The following is a 22362-nucleotide window of genomic DNA, read 5'->3' on the forward strand; positions in this document are numbered from 1 at the left end:
GAAAGGAAGGAATTTAAGACTAAGCAAGAAATGGAGAACATTACAAAATGTAAAATGAATAATTTTGATTATATTAAATTAAAAAGTTTACAAACAAAACCAATGCAACTAAAATTAGAAGGGAAGCAACAAACTGGGGGAAAATGTATAACAAAACTCTCATAAGGGTCTAGTTTCCCAAATATACAAGGAACTAAGTCAAATGTACAAGAAAGCAAGCCATTCCCCAATTGACAAATGGTCAAAAGATATGAATAGACAGTTTTCATATGAAGAAATAAAAATTATCAATAAGAACATGAAAAAGTGTTCTAAAAATCCCTCCTGATTAGAGAAATGCAAATCAAAACAACTCTGAGGTACCACCTCACACGTAGCAGATTGGCCAATAGGACAGTAAGGGGAAATAATGAATGTTGGAGGGGTTGTGGCAAAATTAGGACGCTAATACACTGCTAGTGGAATTGTGAATTGGTCCAACCATTCTTGAAGGATTATGCCCAAAGGATTTTTTAAAAATGCATATTCTTTGATCCATTAATAGCACTACTAGGCATGTTCCCCAAAGAGATAATGAGAAAAAAAATACTTGTATAATAATATTCATAGTTGCGCTCTTCATGGTGTCAAAAAAAAAACAAACTGGAAAATGAGGTGTCCCTTGATTGGGAAATGGCTGAACGATTGTGGTATATGATGATGATGGAATACTATTGTGCTATAAGGAATGATAAACTGCTTGACTTCCATATGAGCTGGAAAGACCTCCAGGAACTGATGCAGAGTGAAATGAACAGAACCAGGAGAACATTGTACACAGAGACGGATACACTGTGGAATGATCATAAGTAATTGACTTTGCTACTGATAGCAATGCAGTGATCTATGAGAAGGAATGCCATCCACATTGAGAGAAAGAACTGTGGGAAAAGAAACACAAAAGGAAAACATTTTATTTTTTACTTGTTTATATGGATGTGGAGTTTTGGTTTTTAAAAGATTATTACAAAAACAATTAATATGGAAATAGGTATTGAGTGATAATACATGTATAACCCAGTGAAATTGCTTGTCATCTCTGGGAGGGGGGAGAAGAAAAAGGGGAGGTAGAGAACATGAATCATGGAACCATGGAAAAATTCTTAAATTTAAAAAAAGAAAGAAACTAAAAACATAGCACTCTCCAGGAAACCAGCAAAGCTATCTATGGAGCAGAAATTATGTGGCAAGAGAAACCAGAACTAACAAAGCAATAAGATATGAGGGTTCTCTATTGTTGTAAGAAGCAGTTGTCTATACACACATTTTTTCTAAGCTTATTCTTTTGTATAAATGGAAATGCCCTTTTTTGTGTGTCTAAATGGAGTAGGCCTCCCATTCATAACCTCTCTGCATACTCACTTTCACCACTGATAGTATAAACCAGTGATGGCAAATCTATGACACACGTGTCAGCACGTAGCCATTTTTGATGACATGCAGCCTCATACGGCCACATACAGAGAAGTATGGGGCCACATGCTGAGGATGAAACATTTGCTGTACTGTAGTGTAGACATTCTGTGCACTATAGATGACAATTCTACCTATATTAATTTACCTATTTTGGTTTATTAAATACAGTTATATATTACAATTATATATTTTTTATTTAAATGATAAATATCACGAAATTATGTTTTTTCTCAAAGTTATGCTCAATTTTTTTGGCAAATTTTGACACACTAAGCTCAAAAGGTTGCCCATCACTGGCATAAACATATATTTAGGGGAGAAAATGCTCCAGGTTTATGGTGGGGAAATGGGGGGAAATGTTCTGTTAAATATCCGCTAAGTTATTTCTCTAAATGCCTTTGTTTTGTTTTGAACTAATTATGTCCACTGAGAAACTAGAGTAAAAAGTAAATATATTCATAGGGAGTTGTATAAGTTGTTTTGAATTTCTTTTGAAATTCTAAACCTAAACACCAAAAAAATTCATTTCCATATACAAAGTAGAAACAGAAAAAGAGTCTTGAAACCACAAAGTTCTATTATATACAACTTGTTCTTTTCAAAAATGTATAATTGTTATGTAGAGATGGCAGCATGGAATCCCTGCAAAATACAGGGTCAGCCTCACCCAGAATTCTAGGGGACCCCCCTGGAGAACTTTGGGTGAGGGGGCAGTTGAGAGGGAGTTAAGGCAGTTGCTTTGTGGGGGTTGAGGTGGGCAGACACACTGCTTACTGCTCCTGACTTAGGGGGTTCAAGTGAGTGGCCATTGTGGCAAAAGCCATCTGGTTTCTATTCGGGAGTTAGCCTGTTTAATAGGGTTGGTCCTTACCAACATCAATACAACAACTTTTTAGAGATTAGAAATACTTATTATCAAGGAGAGAGCCAGTTTAATCAAGGGCCCTTCACCCCCCTTCTGTGGGGGGGGAAGGGCAGCTTCAACCTAACAGATCAGAGTTACCTTTCCTTATTTAAAACCTAATTGCCCCGCTCTAGCTTTTCCTTTTACTTCTTAATATAAACTTTACCATCAATATCTGTGCCTCGGAATTATTTGGGGATACTCACTGCTCAAGTCTGGTCATCTAGCTTGAATCCTGTCAGCTGCCAGGTTTAAGAAGATCATTTATCTCAGTCCCTCAACATTTAGATAACTAGCTTCTACTTATTCCTCTATCAGACCTGTGGGGAATATAAGTTAAAGAAAGGGAACATCATTGAAGTTCAGCTTCAACAGAAACTTACCAGAAGTACCTCAGTCAGTTCTCCATTTTTCCAACTGAAAGCTCAACTGCTTGGGGGGAGGGGTTTGAGAGTCAGGAGTGTCTTACCCCCTCCCTTCTCACTGAAGCCTGTCAATCTGTGTCTTGGAGGTTACTGGCCCTGGCATAATTATCTGCTTCCCCAAAATATCTGTTATTTATCAACATAACGGTTTTTGTATTTTGCAGGGATTCCATGCTGCCATCTCTACATAACAATAATACATTCAACATTACCATAAAATATGTCCTATTTGTCTTGTTTTTCCTTCTAAATTTCATTCTGTTCTCTTTCATGCATTTTTAAAAATGTTTCAATGATATCTTTTCCTTTCTTTTCTTCTCACCAAGTGCTTTCCCATTGGGGAAAAAAATAAAGACACAATCCTTGCAACAAATAAGCATAGTCTAGCAAAATAAATCCATACATTTGCCATGTCCAAAGTAGTATGTCTTATTCTGCACCTTTAATCTTTCATCAGAAGTCAGAAAGCATCATCAAAAGCATGTTTCATTATCAGTCCTTTGGAATCCAGGTTGGTCATTGCATTGATAAGAATTCTTAAGTCTTTCAAAGTTGTTTTTCTTTTTATAAATATTGTTAAGGTATAAATTGGATTTTTGATTCCGTTCATTTCATTCTGCATCAACTAATACAAGTATTCCCAGTTTTCTTTAACTCCATCCTCATCAGTTCTGGAATGACTAAACAAATTGTGAAACAAGAAGGTAAAGGGATATAACATTACTGTAAGAAATAGTGAATATGATGAATATAAAGAAACATGGAAAGATGTTAATGAATTGATTGATGCAGTATCGTAGGGACCAGGAAAACAAGAAACACAATGACTACAACAATATGGACAGAACAGAAACCAAACAATTGAAATTGTTAGACAACTAAGATAACAGTTTTGCCCCAAAGAAGAAATATGTGACTTTGCCTCCCTCTCTTCTTTGCAGAGGTAGATAATTTTGGGTGTGAAACAGTATGTGTGATATTAGTTAACTCAGAAATTTAGATAGTATGAAAATAAAGTTGTGGCAGAGTTGTAACTAGAAAAACATGATTTGCTTCTGGTACACAGAAATTTAGAGAGCTTTTACTAGCACTTGTCCTCTTTTAAAAAGTCACAAGTGCTTGATACCTTGTTAGTATAACATTGTTTCTATACTCCAGGTAAGCTTCTTGTTATCTTGGGTCTGCTCTGCTCCCTCCCACTGGTCATGACTTCACCTACAGTGGCTTTGAGACATTCCAAGGTTTCCACCCATATCATCTTAATGTCCAGAGGGCTCAAGTCTTTCCCTAAAATCTCTCCCCTCAGCTGTATTTGCCTTTAACTTGAAATAAGGGTATTTTTTTCCATACTACTTTCCTTGGAAGCATTTTGGGGTACATGTCCTGGGCCCCAGAATTTGCTAACTATAGCTCTGGCTTATGGTTTGTAGTCCAAGAAGGCTTTAGCTAGTTTATACCCACATGTGGAATTTCAAAGAAAAAGGAATCTTTTATATAAATGCTACCTTTCAGCCCCTTTATGTATAGCATATTTATTTCCATAATTGTCCCTTTCAGTCAAACTGGCAAAACTTGCACAGAGAAAATACAACATAAAATAACAGTTATAAATTACAATGAGGACTAGCAACAATGGGGAATTATGAATTTTCTAGACAAAGAAAGTGAGGCATACAGTTTAAGTACAGGATAGATAGACTAGATCTGAAAGAAGATAAGAGATTTTTATTTCATTTTCACAGCAAGAAGCCATCCTTAAACTGATGCATAATTGCCAGGGTTGATAGGAGTTGAACTGGTTGTTGATTTTGAAGAAATCCTGCATACTAGTGGATTTTCAGGAGCCTACAAATCCATAGCAGCCCCCTGTGCCTCATTATTTACATCTATAAGTTTATTAAGATACTATGTGCCAGATACTGTGCTAAATGCTCATATACCAAATTCTCTGTCCTCAAGGAGCTCACAATCTAATGGAAGAGATAATGTGAAAACAAATGTATACAAATAAGCTATAACTAGGATAAACAGGAAATTATTAACAGAGGAGAATCTCTAGAATTAAGGCTTCCTGTGGAAAGTGAGATTATAGTTGGGAATAAAAGGAAGCCAGGGAATCCAACAGACTGAGGTGAGGAGGGAGAGCATTCCAGACATAGGTGACAGTCAGAAAATGCTCAGAGCTAAGAAATGGAGTGTCTTGTTGGTAGAACAACCAGATGGCCAGTGTTACTGGATTTAAGAGTAGGTGTGTCAGTGAGTAAGATTTATGAAGGTAAAAAGTAGGAAGGGCTAGATTACAAAGGACTCTGAGGGCAGCTGGGTAGCTCAGTGGAGTGAGAGTCAGGCCTAGAGACAGGAGGTCCTAGGTTCAAACCTGGCCTCAGCCACTTCCCAGCTGTGTGACACTGGGCAAGTCACTTGACCCTCATTGCCCACCCTTACCAATCTTCCACCTATGAGACAATACACAGAAGTACAAGGGTTTAAAAAAAAACAAAACAAAAACAAAACAAAAACAAAGGACTCTGAATGCCAGAGAATTTTGTATTTTATCCCAGAAGTGATGGGGAGCCACTGGACTTTATTGATTAGGAAAAAAGGGAGAGGTGATGTGGTCAGATTTGTACTTTAGGAAAATCACTTTAGTGTCTGAATTGTAGATAGACTGGAGTGGGGAGAGATTTGAGGCAAGCTGACTCACCAGATATTTGTAATAGTCCAGGCATGAGGCAATGAGTAGTAGCAGTATGAGATGCTGTTGTCCTCTATATTATTAGGGAAGGAAGGAAATGGTGAGAGTTTAAGAGGGAAGACAATGAGTTCAGTTTTAGAGATGTTTAGCTTAACTAGACATACAATTCAAGATATCTGAAAGGTAGTTGCAGATGTGAGATTGGAGGTCAGCTATTGCCTATAAATCCCAAAGTCAGTAACTTTGGGATTTATAGGCAATAGCTACCAGGAATTTGATTGGGTGGTAGATGTGAATATCATGAATCTCAAAGGATGAGAAATTACTGAGTGATGGACTAGAAGGTACCTTTCTGAGCCAAGAATGACTGAGGGTATAGCTAGTACCAGAAAGGGTGGCTAAGAAGACTGTGTGATCTGGGAAGAGCCAGGTTTCAATAATGGATAGTAGATGAAAGGAATGGGAGAGGAAAAGATTTAGCATGAAGGGACCTTTGTTGCCTATAGAACAGGCATTCCACAGGACCCAGGGGAAGGGTTGAGTGGTGTTCACTTGAAACTTTGGGGAAGGAGGGTTGAGGGGGATGGGATAATAAATTAAGTGGGGAGGACTTGGGAATGAAGTTTGGATGTGTGAGGGGGTGAAGGGAAGGTAGGTGGAAGGAAGGTTTGATGGGAGATAGGAGAGAGGAAGGTAGAGGAAGGGAAAGGAAGGTAGCTTTGCCAGCCCCAGCAGGGGGAAATTTACCAGAGCCATTTGGGGCTCAAATAAAAGATCAGAGAGCAACTTTAGGGTTTAGAATAATTAGTTTTATTTTAATTAGAAAGGGAAAGGTCTAGGGAAAACTAGGAGTTAGATAGAAAGGGGAAAAGGTGCCAAGAAAGAGAGCTCTGCAGGGTTAGAGAGATGGCGAGAGCTCAGGGTAGAGAGAGAAAGGGCACCAAACTTTCTTTTGTACTTACTCTGACAGCTCCCACAAAGGAAGTGGGAGTTGTCAGGGGAAGCTGTACCAGAGAGAGTACTGGAAGTTGTAGTCTCCCAGGGCTTAAAATAATTCCAAATGGCACAGATGATAACATACAAGGGTTCAGAATTACTAGAATGTGAAAGGTAGAGTGTGAGAATGTTCATCATTGAGTGGAGAGCAGTGCACCTCTTCCCAAAAGAGGATGCTGATCAAGATGGAAGTAAGTACATTATGAGATGAGAGGCACATGGTCAGACGATTGCTTAGGAGGCTCTGCTTCATTACTCTTCTTCCCTCTTGGAGATTAGTCAGGAAAAACACACAACAAGAGATGGAAAGTCAATTCTGCATATAAGAAAGAAATCTCATTCCCCACCAGCTTTCTTCTCTCTTTCCTTAAGGGACATGTGTAGCAGAAGATAGGAAGTCTGAGGTCAAAGGAAAGGTTCTCAGCACAGATCCTTCACATTCCAGTTGGGAGATCAGGCTGGCAGCAGAAGGTAGAAGTTGTCTTGTGCTGGCATGGATGGAAGCTTTGAGGCAGATAGAATAAACTCTGAGTGACCCCTGGCCACATTCCCTCAAAGGACACACTGTACCCAGCAGGAGATGAAAGGAACATGGTGTACTATAGATAGAGGAATAGCCATGATTATAATCACCATAAGAAAGTATTCCTAAAGGTCAGTGCTAAGCACTGTCCAGAGCAGTCTAAACAATTGCACATTTGCAAGCTGGCAGTATAATAGAGAAGAAGTATAGTATACTGTGGTAGCCAGCTTTACAGTCAGAAAAATACAGGTTCAAGTCTCATAAGTGACACATACTGTCTTTGTGATCCTGGGCCCATCACTTAGCCTCTCAAGGCACCAGACATTCTATGTTATAAAAAAATTTCAGATTTGTATTAGTAATGACGTTTTCTCAAAGAGTTCCCTACCCCAGTGAAATCACAGGTCCAGACAAGAACTCTTTCCCCACCTGCCACTGCCACAGACACACACACACAAACACTTTAAAAGTATAATAGTGCTGATATAGATATGGATATTCATTCTTCTCCTCCCTCACTATATCTTTCATGCTTTCAAGCAAAAAATATGGTTCCACTGATCACAATCAGCAATGATTTATTACCTACTTGCTTTGTGGGGAATATACAAGTATGGGAAAAGTATTAGTAATAACTATCCTGGCTTATAATCTGGCTATATAGAGAAAACTAACCCTAGTGAAACAATATAAGATAGAAGAAAATTAAGTGCTAAATTGTACAGAACAGATAACAGATGCTGTAGAGATTTAGGAAAGAAGAAAATCAATGGGAACCAGAGTAGTCAAGGAAGGTGATTGAAGGGGAAGTTAGGATTCAGCCTTGAATGATGGATATGTGACTGATGAGGACAACATGAAAGAACGGACAGAGTTAAAAATGAATGTGGTATGTGCTTAGCATTATAAAAAAAAGATGATCTAAAATAGAATGTGAGAAATTCCACTCAAAATAAAATGGAAAATTATAAAATATTTGGGAATCTACCTACCATGGTGCCCAAAGGAATTATATACATTAAACCACAAAATACCCTTTATACAAAAAGACAGACCTAATTAAGGGCAGAAATATTAATTGCTTGTGACTAGGCTATGCCAATATGATAAAAGTGGCAATAATAACTAAAGTAGTTTACTTATACCAATCAAATAACTAAAGAATTATTTTATAAGACTAAAAAAAACGTCATCTGGAGAGGAAATCAATGTTCAAGAATCTCATGGGAAATTATGGGAGGGGAAAAGAAATGAGAAGGAAGGTGACTGAATAGTAGCAGATCTCAAACTATACTACCAAGCAACTATTTGATACTGATGAAAAAATAGAATAGTTAACCAGTGGAAAAGATTGGGTACAAAACACAGAGAATGAAGCAAACAAAGTAGTATGGTTTTCAGTAAACATAAAGGCTGTTGGGAAAACTTAAAAAACAAAAAAAAAGTCTGGCAGAAATTGTGCTCAAACCAACATCTCATACCCTCTATCAGAATAAACTTCAAATAGATACAAAATCTAGATAAATTAGAAGAGCAGGAAAAGAAATACCTGACAAACAAGTGTCAGAGAGGATTGCAAGAGTTAAAATAGACAATTCTGATTATATAAAACTGAAAATACTTGAGCAAATAAATCAGTGAAGTTAAAAGTATTTTTTGACCCTTAACTTTGGTGCATTGTCTCATAGGTGGAAGAGTCGTAAGGGTGGGCATTGGGGGTCAAGTGACCTGCCCAGGGTCACACAGCTGGGAAGTGGCTGAGGCCGGGTTTGAACCTAGGACCTCCTGTCTCTAGGCCTGACTCTCACTCCACTGAGCTACCCAGCTGCCCAAAAGTATTTTTTAAAAGATAAATCGAGAGGGGAAGCTTTCTAGCAAATTTCTCTGATAGTGTCTGATACCTAAGACATATATGGAAATGACTGAAAGAGTCATTCCCCAATAGCTAAGTGGTCAAAATATATGAATAGGAAGATCTCTAAAGCATAAAAGCAAATTTTGACAACCATATTTTAAAAAATGCTAATAATCACTAACATGCAAATTAAAAGTGCTTTGAGGTTCTGACTGATCTGTAGTAGTTTGACAAAGATGATAAAAAAAGAAAAAATTACAATTGTCAGAAGGGATGTGGAAGAATAGTCACACTAATACCCTCTTAGTAGAGACTAGTAGTAGTTTCCTTCCAACCATTCTGAAATCTGTTCATGGATTTGTAAATTCCAGATTAAAAGCCTCTTATCTAATTAGAAAGATGTTTTCCAAAATCTCTGTCAAAGATTATTCTTCCCCTTCCTCCAGGTCCATCATTTTATAAGTTGTAGTGCTTATCCATTATGACACAAATAAACCTAGTTGTGAAAAACATCCAAAGGGAATGTTCAAGAAGAATTATGAAGAAATTAGGTTTTTTTTTAAATAGATCCCTCCAAACCTACTTTTTTCCCCTCTCTCATCCAATATGATCCAGGATACCAAAAAATATAATAACACTTAGGAAACTCTAAGTAAATCATCTATTTTGTGTAGTTGTTCACTATAAGAATTTATTTAATCTTACAAAGCAGTTATTCTAAAACTATGTAAATTATTATTAAAAGAACATTAGGGGGACAGGTGGGTAGCTCAGTGCATTGAGAGCCAGGCCAAGAGACAGGTCCTGGGTTCAAATTTGATCTCAGAAATTTCCTAGCTATATGATCCTGGACAAATCACTTAACCCCCATTGCTTAGCCTTTACCACTCTTCTACCTGGAAATCAATACATAGTATTTATTCTAAAAGGGAAAGTAAGGATTTTTTTAAAGAGTAGGACACTTTTGGACAACTGCTTTTGATACTAAAAATATAGGATTTCTTACTGTGGAAATTAACACCATTATGATTCAAAAACTGGTCATATTTGAAAGCCACTTACGTTTAGCTCATGCTGTGACAAAAAATGTGCTATTAGACAAATTACTGAACTGTGGAATAAGAAACGCTGATAATGACTAACTATCAGAGAGAATTCTGAAGGTTAAAAAACAGTACCTATTAAATCAAGTTTATGCCATTTCGTGTGCTCATAGAATTTGTATGTTATTATTCATGATATTGTTTTTCTAATACATATTTTACCCTATTACAAGTGGTTGCCCCTAACTTAAATTTTTCATTTTTTATTATAATTCAATAGAACAAAAAATATTTCTAGCAAAATGCATCATTTTGGTAAAAGCATTTTGTTGCCAAAGATAAAACTTACCACATTTGTCTCATCAGTTACATAGCAGGAAAGATAACTCCTGTTTGAAGAAACCAATGAGGATGTTAATCAGATCATTAGTAGTTATCAATAGTAGAGACCAACACAAACTACACTTAAGCTAAAAAATTATGCCATATATTATGTGTCTTTGGTCTCTACATGTAATTTAATTGGCATGGGAAACTATATCCATTGATACATTTCAACAACTACTCTCTATAGTCTTCAAAATTTAGGTGAGTAAACTAAGAATGATATACCCATCATCATATATGTAACATCTGTCAGAAGCAAGTCTTGAACCTAAGACTTCCTCCTTACCTCCATCTCTAAGCATTACTGGTATTGAACAAAACTGCTCAAGCATCACCTTTTACAAGGAGACTTCCTGATTCCCACTGCCAATACTGCCTATCCATTCAAAATCTAATTTTATTTATTTTGTATAGGTGTATTTATGCTTCTTCTGGTAGAATGTAAGCTCCGTGAAGGCAGAGACTGCTTTATTTTTGTTTTTTATGTCCTTGCTGCCTAGGTTGATGTCTGGTCCATAATAGATGCTTAATAAAATGATTGTTGATGGACTTATTTCGAGATTTGCACAGGTGCGACCTCCTAGGAGTAGTTATATTATAAAGCAGTCATCTTCAAAACAATCCAAAATTTGTTTAAAAATAGAGGAACATAAAATAGAGAGAGCAGACAAGATGAGGAAGAAGAAAAAATAATAGAACTCATTTAAGCTGAAAGTATAAATTATATAGGAAAGAACTCCCTATCTGAAAAATACTGATAAGAAAACTAGAAAGTAGTCTGGCAGAGATTAGGCTTAGACCAATATCTTTTGTCATATTCCACAAAAAAGTTCTAAGTGGATATGTGGATTTAATATTAAAAATGATGTTAGACCATAACAACAATAATGTTTGGTGATTGACTACGAATGACTCAACTTTTATCAACAAGGCAAAGATCCAGGACAACTCCAAGGAACTCATGATGAAAAAGGATATTCACTGCCACTGAAGGAACAGACAGAATGAAAATTAAAACATATCTTCACTTTATTTCCTCCATGAATTTTTGTCTAGTGTAAGCAATATGAGTTGTTTCACAACATGACAGGGAATTATGTATTATGTGATAGAATATGAATAGTCTATAACATATTACCTGCCTTCTTGGGAAGGAGGGAGTGGTAAAAAAGAGGGGAAAAAAAGAATGAGGCAAAGATTTTGGGACATAGCTAATGTGAGACTTTATTTCTCTTGGATAATCATATTTATTATAATGTATTACGTGTTTACAACAAATCATATATACTATATTACTGTTATATTACATATTATATTAAAATAGATGGTAACCAGGGGCAGCTAAATGGTTCAGTGGATTGAGAGCCAGGCCTAGAGAGGGGAGGTCCTAGGTTCAAATCTGGCCTCAGACACTTTATAACCCTGGGTACTTAATTCCATTGCCTATCCCTTATTATTCTTCTGTTTTAGAACCAATACACAGTACTGATTCTAAGTTGGAAGATAAGGATTTTTAAAAATGGTTACAAATTAAAAAAAAAAGATGATGCTAGAAAAACTTGAAAAGATGCAGTTCATATATTTAGCTATAAGTGGGAGATGCATTTTTAACCAAACAAAGGAAAGAGACAATTACAAAAGATAAAATAGATGACCTTGATTACATGAAACTCTTCCATAGAAATATAATTAATGTATCCAGTATTAGAAGGGAAATGGTTGAATGGGGATGGGGGGAAATCTTTATCTTTGTATCAAATTGTCTGATAAGGGTTTGGTAGTCAGACATAAAATAAACTATATATGTGTATATGTACAGGCATACATATATGACCAAAAACCATTCCCCAATAGACAAGTGATGAAAGCATATAAACAAATACTTGTCAAAACACTTTTTTTCTGGCTATCCCCCATGCTTGAAATGCTTTTCCTTCTCTGTTCTGACTGCTAAATTCACCTAGCTTTCTATAAGTTCTATGCCCTATTATGTGGTCAATTTTTGTGCAAGTGTAATGCATTCCTTTCTATTCCCATTTAGTTTTCTCTAGAGTTCTATCATATCAAACTTTTAAAAAATTCAATATACCTCCTTAACTTCTTTCTTGCTTATTTTTTTGGTTGGATTTGTCTATTTCTGAAAAAGGAAGGTTTAACTTTTACTATTTCCTCCTGTAACTCAAGTAACTTTTCCTTTAGGAATTGGACGTTATGCCATTTGGTGCATATATGTTTAGTATTGATGTTGTTTCATCATCTATGGTGCCTTTTGTCAAGATTTAATTTCCTTCCTCATCCCTTTTGATTAGCTCAATTTTTACTTTTTCTTTGTCTGAGATTACCCTTGCTTTTTAAAACTTTAGCTGAGGCATAGTAAATTCTGGTCCAGCCCTTTACTTTTACTCTCTGTGTGTCTCCCTGCTTTAAATGTGTTTTTTGCAGACAACATATTGTGTGTTAGGTTGTTTTTTTTTAATTTTTTTAAACCCTTAACTTCTGTGTATTGACTTATAGGTGGAAGAGTGGTAAGGGTAGGTAATGGGGGTCAAGTGACTTGCCCAGGGTCACACAGCTGGGAAGTGGCTGAGGCCGGATTTGAACCTAGGACCTCCTGTCTCTAGGCCTGGCTCTCAATCCACTGAGTTACCCAGCTGCCCCCATGTGTGTTAGGTTTTTAATACATTCTGTTGTCTTTTTTTCCATTTTATGGGTAAATTCATCCCATTCACATTCAAAGTTATGATTACTAATTTTGTATTTCTATCATATTTTCCCCCATTTACTCTTCTCTGTGTGTGTCTATCTCTTTGTCTGTGTGTGTGTCTCTCTCTGTCTCTGTCTATCTCTCTGTCTCTCATTCACCCTCCTTTTTGTCCATCACCCTTCCCCATTTTCTTATTTGCTCTTCCTTTCTTCTTCCCTATAGAATAAAGTAGGTTTCTATAACTGACTGAGTGTGAGTGTTATTCCCATTTTGACCTGACTACTGACCACTGCCACCATCCCTCCCCCATCTTCTCCTTCACTGTATTGACTCTTATACACATCTTCATAAGAGGTATTTTACCTCTTTCAATCTCTCTCTCTTTTCCCTGTGTGTTCCTCTTTTCCATACCTTGATTCCCCCCCCCCCCATATGAGCCCATCCTATTCAGCTTATTCCCTTCCTTCTTTTAATGTATGCTCTTTCTCATTGCCCTAATAGTGATAAAGTTCTTAAGTGTTTTCAGCATCTTGGACACTTTAAATACAATTGAGTATCTCAAGTATCATGAATATCTTAGATATCTCAGTTGTTACCCTCCCAGGTATGAAGATGCTTAATTTAACCTGACTAAAACTCTTAAGTTTTCATTTTACCTTTTTATGCTTCTCTTAAGTGTCAGACTTGCTCACTGAATTTTGGTCAGGAAAGTCTGAAAGTCCTCTATTTTGTTAAACATCAATTTTTTCCCTCACTGGATTATGCTCAATTTTGCTGGGACTGTAATTCTTGGTTGTGTTTAACCTGAAGATTCCATTGTTAGATTTATGGTCCCAAAGAGGCCATTCATTGAAAATTCTCATATGAATAAAAAATATTTATAACAGTAGTTTTTTAGTGAAAGAAGTGGAAACAAAATATATATCCAGCTATTAGGAAACGGCAAGAAAAATGTGGTATATGAATTTAATGGAATATTATTCTATTACAAGAAATCATGAATATGATGAGAGAAGCATGAAAAGATCTACATGAACTGATGAAGAGTAAAGTAAGGAAAGCCAATAAAACAATAGATATAACTATAACACAGAAATGAAAGAATAATCATGAAATTAAAAATCCACCTTTCAAAATTATAAAAAGCCAGCCTGGCTTGAAGGAAGGCCTCATCCCTTTGCAAAGGTAAGAGGTTCACAATCATTGTTCATTGGATATATTTTCATACTTTTCAATGTATTGATCAATTATAATAATTTTTTCCTCTGCTTTTTTGGTCTTTTTTTTTAGCATATCAATTTATTTATTTAGGTATTTATTTTAATTTATTTAGAACATTTTTGATGGTTACATGATTCATGATTTTTCTTTCTCATCTTCCCTCCCCACACCTGGAGTTGACAAGCAATTCCATTGGGTTATACATTTTCATTGTTTAAAACCTATTTCCATGTTATTCATATTTGCAGTAGAGTAAGCTTTTAACAACAAAACTCCAATCTTATCCCCATCAAACCACTATCAATCATTTGTTTTTCTTCTGCATTTCTACTCTCATAGTTCTTTCTCTGGATGTGAATAGCATTCTTTCTCATAAATTCCTCTGGATTGTCCTGGATTATTCATTGCTGCTAGTAGAAAAGTCTATTACAATTGATTGTGCCATAATTGATTATCAGTCTCTGTGGACAATGTTCTCCTGGTTCTGCTCCTTTTTGCTCTGCATCAGTTCCTGGAGGTCTTTCCATTTCACATTGAATTCCTCTAGTCCATCATTCTTTTCAGCACAATAGTATTCCATCACCATCAGATACCACAATTTGTTCAGCCATTCCTCAATCAAGGGCCACCCCCTCATTTTCTAATTTTCTTGCCACCACAAAGAACGTGGCTATAAATATTTTTGTACAAGTATTTTTCCTTATTATCTCTTTGGGGGTACAAACCCAGCAGTGGTATACCTGGATCGAAGGGCAGGCATTCTTTTAAAGCCTTTTAAAGGGCATATTTCCAAACTGCCCTCCAGAATGGTTGAACCAATTCACAACTCCACCAGCAGTGTATTTTTTTTTGCCACATCCCCTCCATCAGTTATCACTTTTCTTTACTGCCATATTAATAGGCCAGTCTACTAGGTGTGAGGTGTTACCTCAGAGTTGTTTTAATTTGCATTTCTCTAATCAGAAGGGATTTAGGACACTTTTTCATGGGCTTATTGATAGTTTTGATTTCTTCATGTGAAAACTGCCTATTCATGTCCCTTAACCATTTGTTGATTAGGTAATGGTTTGATTTTTTCTAATTTTGATTTAGTTCCTTATATTTGGAAATTAAACCTTTGTCAGAGAGTTTTGTTATAAAACCATTTTCCTAGTTTGTTGCTTTTCTTCTCATTTTGGTTGCATTGGTTTTGTTTGTACAAAAACTTCTTAATTTGATATAGTCAAAGTCATTCATTTTACATTTTTCAATGTTCTCTCTCTCTTGCTTGGTCTTAAATTCCTTCCTTTCCCACAAATCTGAAAGGTATTCTATTCTATGTTCACCTAATTTATTTTTATATTTAAGTATTTTACCCATTTTGAATTTATCTTGGTACAAAGGGTGTAAGATGTTGATCTAAACCTAATTTTTTCTATACTATTTTCCAATTTTCCCAGCAGTTTTTGTCTAATAGTGAGTTCTTGTCTCAAAAGCTGGGGTCTTTGGGTTTATTGAACACTAGCTTACTGAGGTCATTTACCCCTAGTCTTTTTTCGTCTTTTAAAAAAACACTGTTAAAAAATGGCAGAGTAGGGTATGAAGCTTCTTCACCCTCCCAAATAACCAAAAACAACTCCACAGAATCAATATTAAAAGAAGCAAAAACATAGAGGAGACAAGAGTGAAGCTTAACATCCAGAGACAATCAGGAAGGAAGGTTTATGACTTCTCTGGCCTCAGTCCCACTCCCACAGGCCACAGAGGGCAAGAATAGAGCAAACAGAGTAGAATCAAGAACTAGCAACCTCACTTTGTTTGCTGGGATCTGTAGGGGGAAAGCTCTGAGAACATCTGTGTCTGCTGTAGCCTCAGCTCCAGAGACCATCCCATACACACTGGCCCATAGCTAGGGATTGAAGGAGTGGACACCAACCAAGTAGTCTATGGACATCAGGCCCAAAAGGCAGGAGGTCAGGCCTCATTACTAACAAATAAAGAGTTTGTCCAAGGTCACACAGTATCTGAGTTCAAATCCAATTCTAGTACTGTATGAATTTAATATAAATTGTATCCCCTTATTCCATTTGAAAAACCATTCTCTACTGTATCAGCCTCACGCTTTAATGGACCATGCATGTGTAGTATGGCAGGACACCAGAGGTCTTGTGACTCAAGTGCCATGTGGATGGTGGATGATGCATCCCAGCTTATAGAAGGGGCTGACAAAATCTCTCTCTCTCTCTCTCTCTCTCTCTCTCTCTCTCTCTCTCTCTCTCTCTATATATATATATATATATATATATACATATATATATGTATATATATATATATATACATGTCTTTCTCTCCCCTTCTTCCTCCCCCTTCTTTCTCTTTCACCTTTACTAATATTTATAAATTAATATAGTCTCTAGAGAATTTTAATCATTACAGCATCATGAGAATAAAATGCCACTTCAACATCTGTAACTAATATAATGAAAATGACAATTCTACCTAAATTAATAAGTGCCATACTTATCAAACTACCAAATAATTATTTTTATAGAATTAGAAAAATAATAAGAAAATTCATCTGAAAGAACAAAAGGTCAAGAATATCAAGGGAATTAATGAAAAAAAAAGTGAAAGGTGGCTTCTCAAGCAGCAATCATCAAAATAGTCTGATATTGGCTAAGAAATAGAATGGTTGGTCAATGGAATAGTATTAGAAATATAATATAAAGGGGTAAATAAACTTAGCAACCTAGTATTTGATAAACCTAAATACTCCAGCTTTTGGGATATGAACTCACAATTTAACAAAAACTGCTGGGAAAATTGGAAAACGGTAGGGCAGAAACTATTAATAGAACAATATCACACTCTATACCAAGATAAAGTCAAAATGGGTATATGATTTAGATATAAAGAGTGATAACATAAGCAAATTAGGAGAACAAAGAAATAGTTTACCTGGCCGATCTATAGAAAAGGGAAGAATTTATGGCCAAACAAGAAATAGAGAACATTAATAGATGTAAAATGAACAATTTTGATTATACTAAAATTAAAAAGCTTCTGTACAAACAAAACCAATGTAACAGATTTCATTACAAGATTAGAAGGGAAACAACAAACTCGGGGGAAAAATGATAAATTTCTCTGTTAAAGGTCTAATTTCACAAATCTGAAGAGAACCAGGTCAAATTTATGATATACAAGTCATTCCTCAAGTGAAAAATGGTCAAAGGATATGAACAATTTTTAGATGAAGAAATCAAAGCTATCAATAATCATATGAAAAATGTTCTAAATTATTTTTGATTAGAAAATGCAAATTAAACAATACTATGGTACCACCTCCTTTCTAGCAAGTTGGCCAATATGACTGTAAAGAAAAGTGATAAATATTGGACGCTTGGCAAAATTGGGACATTAATGGATTGCTGGTAGAATTTTGAACTGATCTAAACATTCTGGAAGGCAATTTGGAACTATGCCCAAAAGACCATGAAATTGAACATACCTTTTATACCACTACTGGATCTGTAACCCCAAAGAGATGATAAAAAAGAAAAAAGACCTGCTTGTACAAAAATATTTATAGCTGCTCTTTTTGTGATAGCAAAGAATTGGAAATTGAGGGAATGGCTGAACAAATTGTGGTACTTGTTGGTGATGGAATACTATTGTGCTATAAGAAATGATAAGCAAGATGACTTCAGAAAAAGCTGGAAAGATCTATGTGAATTGATGTAGAGAAAATAAGCAGAACTGGGATAACATTATGCACAGTAACAACAATATTACACAATGAACAACTGAAAACTTGGCTACTTTCAACAACAATCAGGGACAATTCTAAAAGACATGATGGGGAATGCTATCCACCTCCAGAGAAAGAGCTGTTGGAGTTGGATGGATACAGATCAAAGCCTATTCTTTTTCACATCAATGTATTTACAGTATTATTTGGGAATTTTGGTTTTGTATAAGTGTGCTCTTAAAATAATGACCAATGTAGAAGTGTGTTTTACATGATAAAACATGTATGGCCCAGATAAAAATGCTTATCATCTCCAAGTGGGAGGAAGGAAGAAAAGGAAGGAGATAGACAATTTGGATCTTATAATTTTGGAAAACATATGTTGAAAATTATTATTACATGTAATTGGGGAAAATATTTTGAGTTAAAAAAACAAAATTAAAAAAGAATTTTTTAAAAAAATTGACTATAGTACTAAGAATTTAAGTGATTTTCCTAGGATTACATAACCAGTAGGTATCAAAAAACAACTTGGACCAGGTTTCAAGGCTAAAGTCTCTATCCACTCTATCACACTTACTCTCTTGATTCATGATCAGGAAACTTAACTATTTGTATGCTGAGATGAGAATGAATATGAGAGATGAGGAAAGTCTGGGACTTGTAAACTTGTAAGGAATATTAATGAAAGATTTAAAAAATGTAAAAAGCAAGGAAGAATACAAAGAATGGATAGAGTTCATGAAAGTAGTATAAAGTGGGGTGATACTCATCAGATTTGTAAAATTGACAAAAGAAAGAAAAATGAAAAATGCTGGGGTAACTGGAGGTGGACACAGGTAAGTTAATGCATTGTTGGTAGAGCTGTAAAATTGTCCTTCCATTCTGGAAAGCAATTTGGAATTATGCCTCCAAAATTATTAAACTGGACATACTACCATTACTAGTTATATACTCCCAAATTAGAGATTAGAAAAAGAGAAAAAGGACCCCATGTGTATAAAGTTATTTATAGCAATTTTATTTGTAGTGGCAAAGAACTGGAAATGAAGGTGGTGCCCATTAATTGGAGACTAGTCATTCCCCAATAAGTTTTGTTATATTAATGTGATGGAATGCTATTATTGGTATAGTAAGGAATGATGGAGATGGTTTCAGAGAAAGAGAAACCTAGGAAGACTTGTATGAACCAATAGAGTGAAGTGATCAGAACCTGGAGAAAAAAAATATACAATAATATTATAAAGATAAATAACCCTGAAAAACTTAGGAATTCACTCTGATCAATGAAATGACCACTCTTAATTCAAGAGGATCCATGTTGAAATATGTTCTACTTCCAGACAAGGAGTTGATAGACTCAGAGTGCAGATTGAGACATACTTTAATTGGACATGGCCAATTTGTTTTGCTTGACACATTTGTTAGTTTTTTTTTTCTCCCTCAATTAGGAGTGGAAGGAAAAGATAGAATTTTCTAGATTAACAAAAAGAAAATGAGGGTGACAAAAACAAGGTAAGAAAATGGCCTTCCAAATTTGCAGCAACTCAACAGGGAACCATTATTGTGTCTCATTTCATACTATTACTTTTGGAGGTTAAGTGCCAGTCAAATTATATATACGCTTTCCAGTTTTCCATGGCATCAAGTTCTCCTTCTGCTTTCCGAAAGTCTCTTTTTGCAAGTGTGGATGACACTTCCTTTCTCTCTTCTGTTTGGAATGGGAGGTACATTCATCAAATGAAATATTTCCTGTTATCAGGGAAGCGAAACTGACAGTGACTAGACCTTGAGCAAGTCACTTTATCTCTCTGAGCCTACATAACCATCATCTATGAAATGGGGATAATAACATCTTCAAGAGTTCTCTTACAGTTATTTTGAAGATCAGAAGAGACAGATTAGCTTTTTTTTCCTCCTTTAAGATGTAGTTCCCATGCCACTTTCTCTATGGAACTGTCCCTTTTTCTACTGAAAGAAGTACTTTCTTCTCTCCCAGTCTCTTCTTCACCTACTTGTTTGATCCCTCTTAATACTATTCTGGGGCACCTAGATGGGGCAGTGGATAGACTTCTAGTTCTGAAGTCATCTTCCCAAGTTCAAATCTGGCCTCACTTGTGTAATCCTGAGCAAGTCACTTAACCCTGTTGGCTTTGGTTTCATCTGTAAAATGAGCTGGAGAAGGAAATGGCAAATTACTCCAGTATCTTTTCCAAGAAAATCCCAAAACAGGGTCATGAACAATGAGAACAAGTTTGAACAAGCATACTATTCTAGTGTTATATACTATACTAAGGCCACATAATGTTATACTAACGCAAATTATTTGTATACTTATCTGCCTACATTTTAAAATAGAATTTTAAGTTGACTTTTTATAGGGGACAAGTAAGGAATTGGCTTCCTTGTCTCCTCTCTTACCTTCCTCTGGTGATGAAGTCATTAAAATTATTTTCTATGGACTATGGGTCCTATACAGTTATATACTATTATCAATTGTAAATTATTATGAGCTCAGTAAGAGTGACAATTAGAAAATATCAGATATAGCAACATATGTTAAGGATATAATTATATAATGTGATAAGAGCTAATTGAGGCAGATTATTAATTATAGTACTAACAAATAGTAATTCTTTAAAATTTTAAAAATATATTTATTATTCATTTTTGACATTCTTTAAAATAAATTCTTTTGAGTTCCAAATTTTCTCCCTCCCTAACCTACTCATTAAGACAAGCAATGTGATAGCAAGTATACATGTGAAATCATGCTAAACATAATTAAACAAGTGAATGTTTCATAGAATCAAGGATATTCTAGGTTGCAAGAGAGGGCTCTTTCTAAATCATTCTTGGGTATTAATAATATGGTGATGGTTTGCAAAGTACTTTGCCTCAACAATCCTATGAGGCCTATGATGCAATTTATTACCATCCTTTAACTGAACTGAAGCTCTGAAAAATTAAATAACTTGACCAGGAGATCAAGCTAGTAAATGGGTAGAGAGATAACTTGAATACAGTTTCCCAGACTCCGGAGTTCTGGTAAGCTGATCCTAGACTCACGCCTGTTCTGTTCCTCCCCTTCACCAGGAGCGCCCCAGATCCGACCCGGCAGCGCAGCTGCAGAGAAGCAGAAGTGATTCACTCTGCAGCCTCTCGGGCCTAGACATCTCCAGCACCAGGTTGGGCAGCCCAAGCTCCAGGCGCATTGTGACAGCGAGGGCGGCGCTCTTCGTGCGCTGTGCACAGGTTGCCGGTAGGTGGCGCCGTTCGCTGAGCTCTCTCCGCGCGCTGGGCCAGGCTACGGTGGACGAGAGGGAAGGAGGTAACTAAGGAAGGGGCCGCCGGGGGCAGCAACAGCAGCCGCGGCGGCGGCGGTGCCACCCACCAGTCCCACCAGCACCACCACAAGTACCATCCTTGGCAGCCTCTTCACATCAACCTGGCGGCGTGCTGAGGGAAGGAAGGCAACACGGAGGAGCCTGGCCAGCCTCTCCCCCCACCGCAGCCCCGACACCCCTCGCTTCCCGCACGTCGCCAGGCACGTTAGACGGGGCTACGACGGCTCCTGGCTTCTTCCCGGGCTGAGCGCGAGTACCCGGCACCATGGAAGGGCAGGCACGTGGTGAGTGCTGGGCGCCGGGCTGGCCCCGGGAGCTCCGCCCGAGGGCCCGGGGGCGGAGGGGAGAGGCGAGGACAGCAAGTCACTTTCAGCGCCTTTCCTCAACTTGGCTGTTTCTGGAGGGGAGCGGGGCTTTGACGTAGCCGTCTCTGCAGCCCCGGCGTACTGGCCGCTCCCCCGGTCCCCACCGAATCGGGGCAGCAGCGCCCTCCTCCTCACTCTGGCTTGGCCCAGCTGGCGTCTGCTGAGGAGCTGGCGGGAGCGAAGGCTTTTCCTCCGGAGAACTGCCTCCGCGCCCGGAGCGCCGTTGAAGCCTTAAAAGGGAAACTGCACAGGGGAGCGCGGGACACGAGGCAGTCCCGAGTGGGGAGAGGGACAGGCCGGGGCAGCCCTCCTTCGGAGCAGCCGCTCCCAGAGCCCGACGTGCACATCGCTTAACTTGAGGATGCCAAATGGGGCGGCGAGGGGCTGCTCTCTTAAGGGTTTTCTTGTGAATAAGGAGCACTCCTCTCCTCCTTTACCCACCACCGCGTAGGAGACTGCCAGAGAGGGGGATGAGACGCTCCTCCGTCGTGTCCGGGAGGACAGCCCGCTCACGCAGAACCTGCCCAGCAGAGAACCTTATGAGTATGGCCCGGGCCCACTACGCTCCCTCCTCGCTGCACGTCTGGGAGGATATTTCTCCTACGGGGTGATCAGGATTCCCTTTTTGAACATTTTTGCCAGGATCTCTCCCTTCTCTTCATCTTTCTCCTCCTTCACACTCCCACCCTCTCACTTGGCCCTTGGCTCAGTT

The sequence above is a fragment of the Gracilinanus agilis genome, chromosome 4 (assembly GCF_016433145.1).
Source record: "Gracilinanus agilis isolate LMUSP501 chromosome 4, AgileGrace, whole genome shotgun sequence".
Taxonomy (NCBI): domain Eukaryota; kingdom Metazoa; phylum Chordata; class Mammalia; order Didelphimorphia; family Didelphidae; genus Gracilinanus; species Gracilinanus agilis.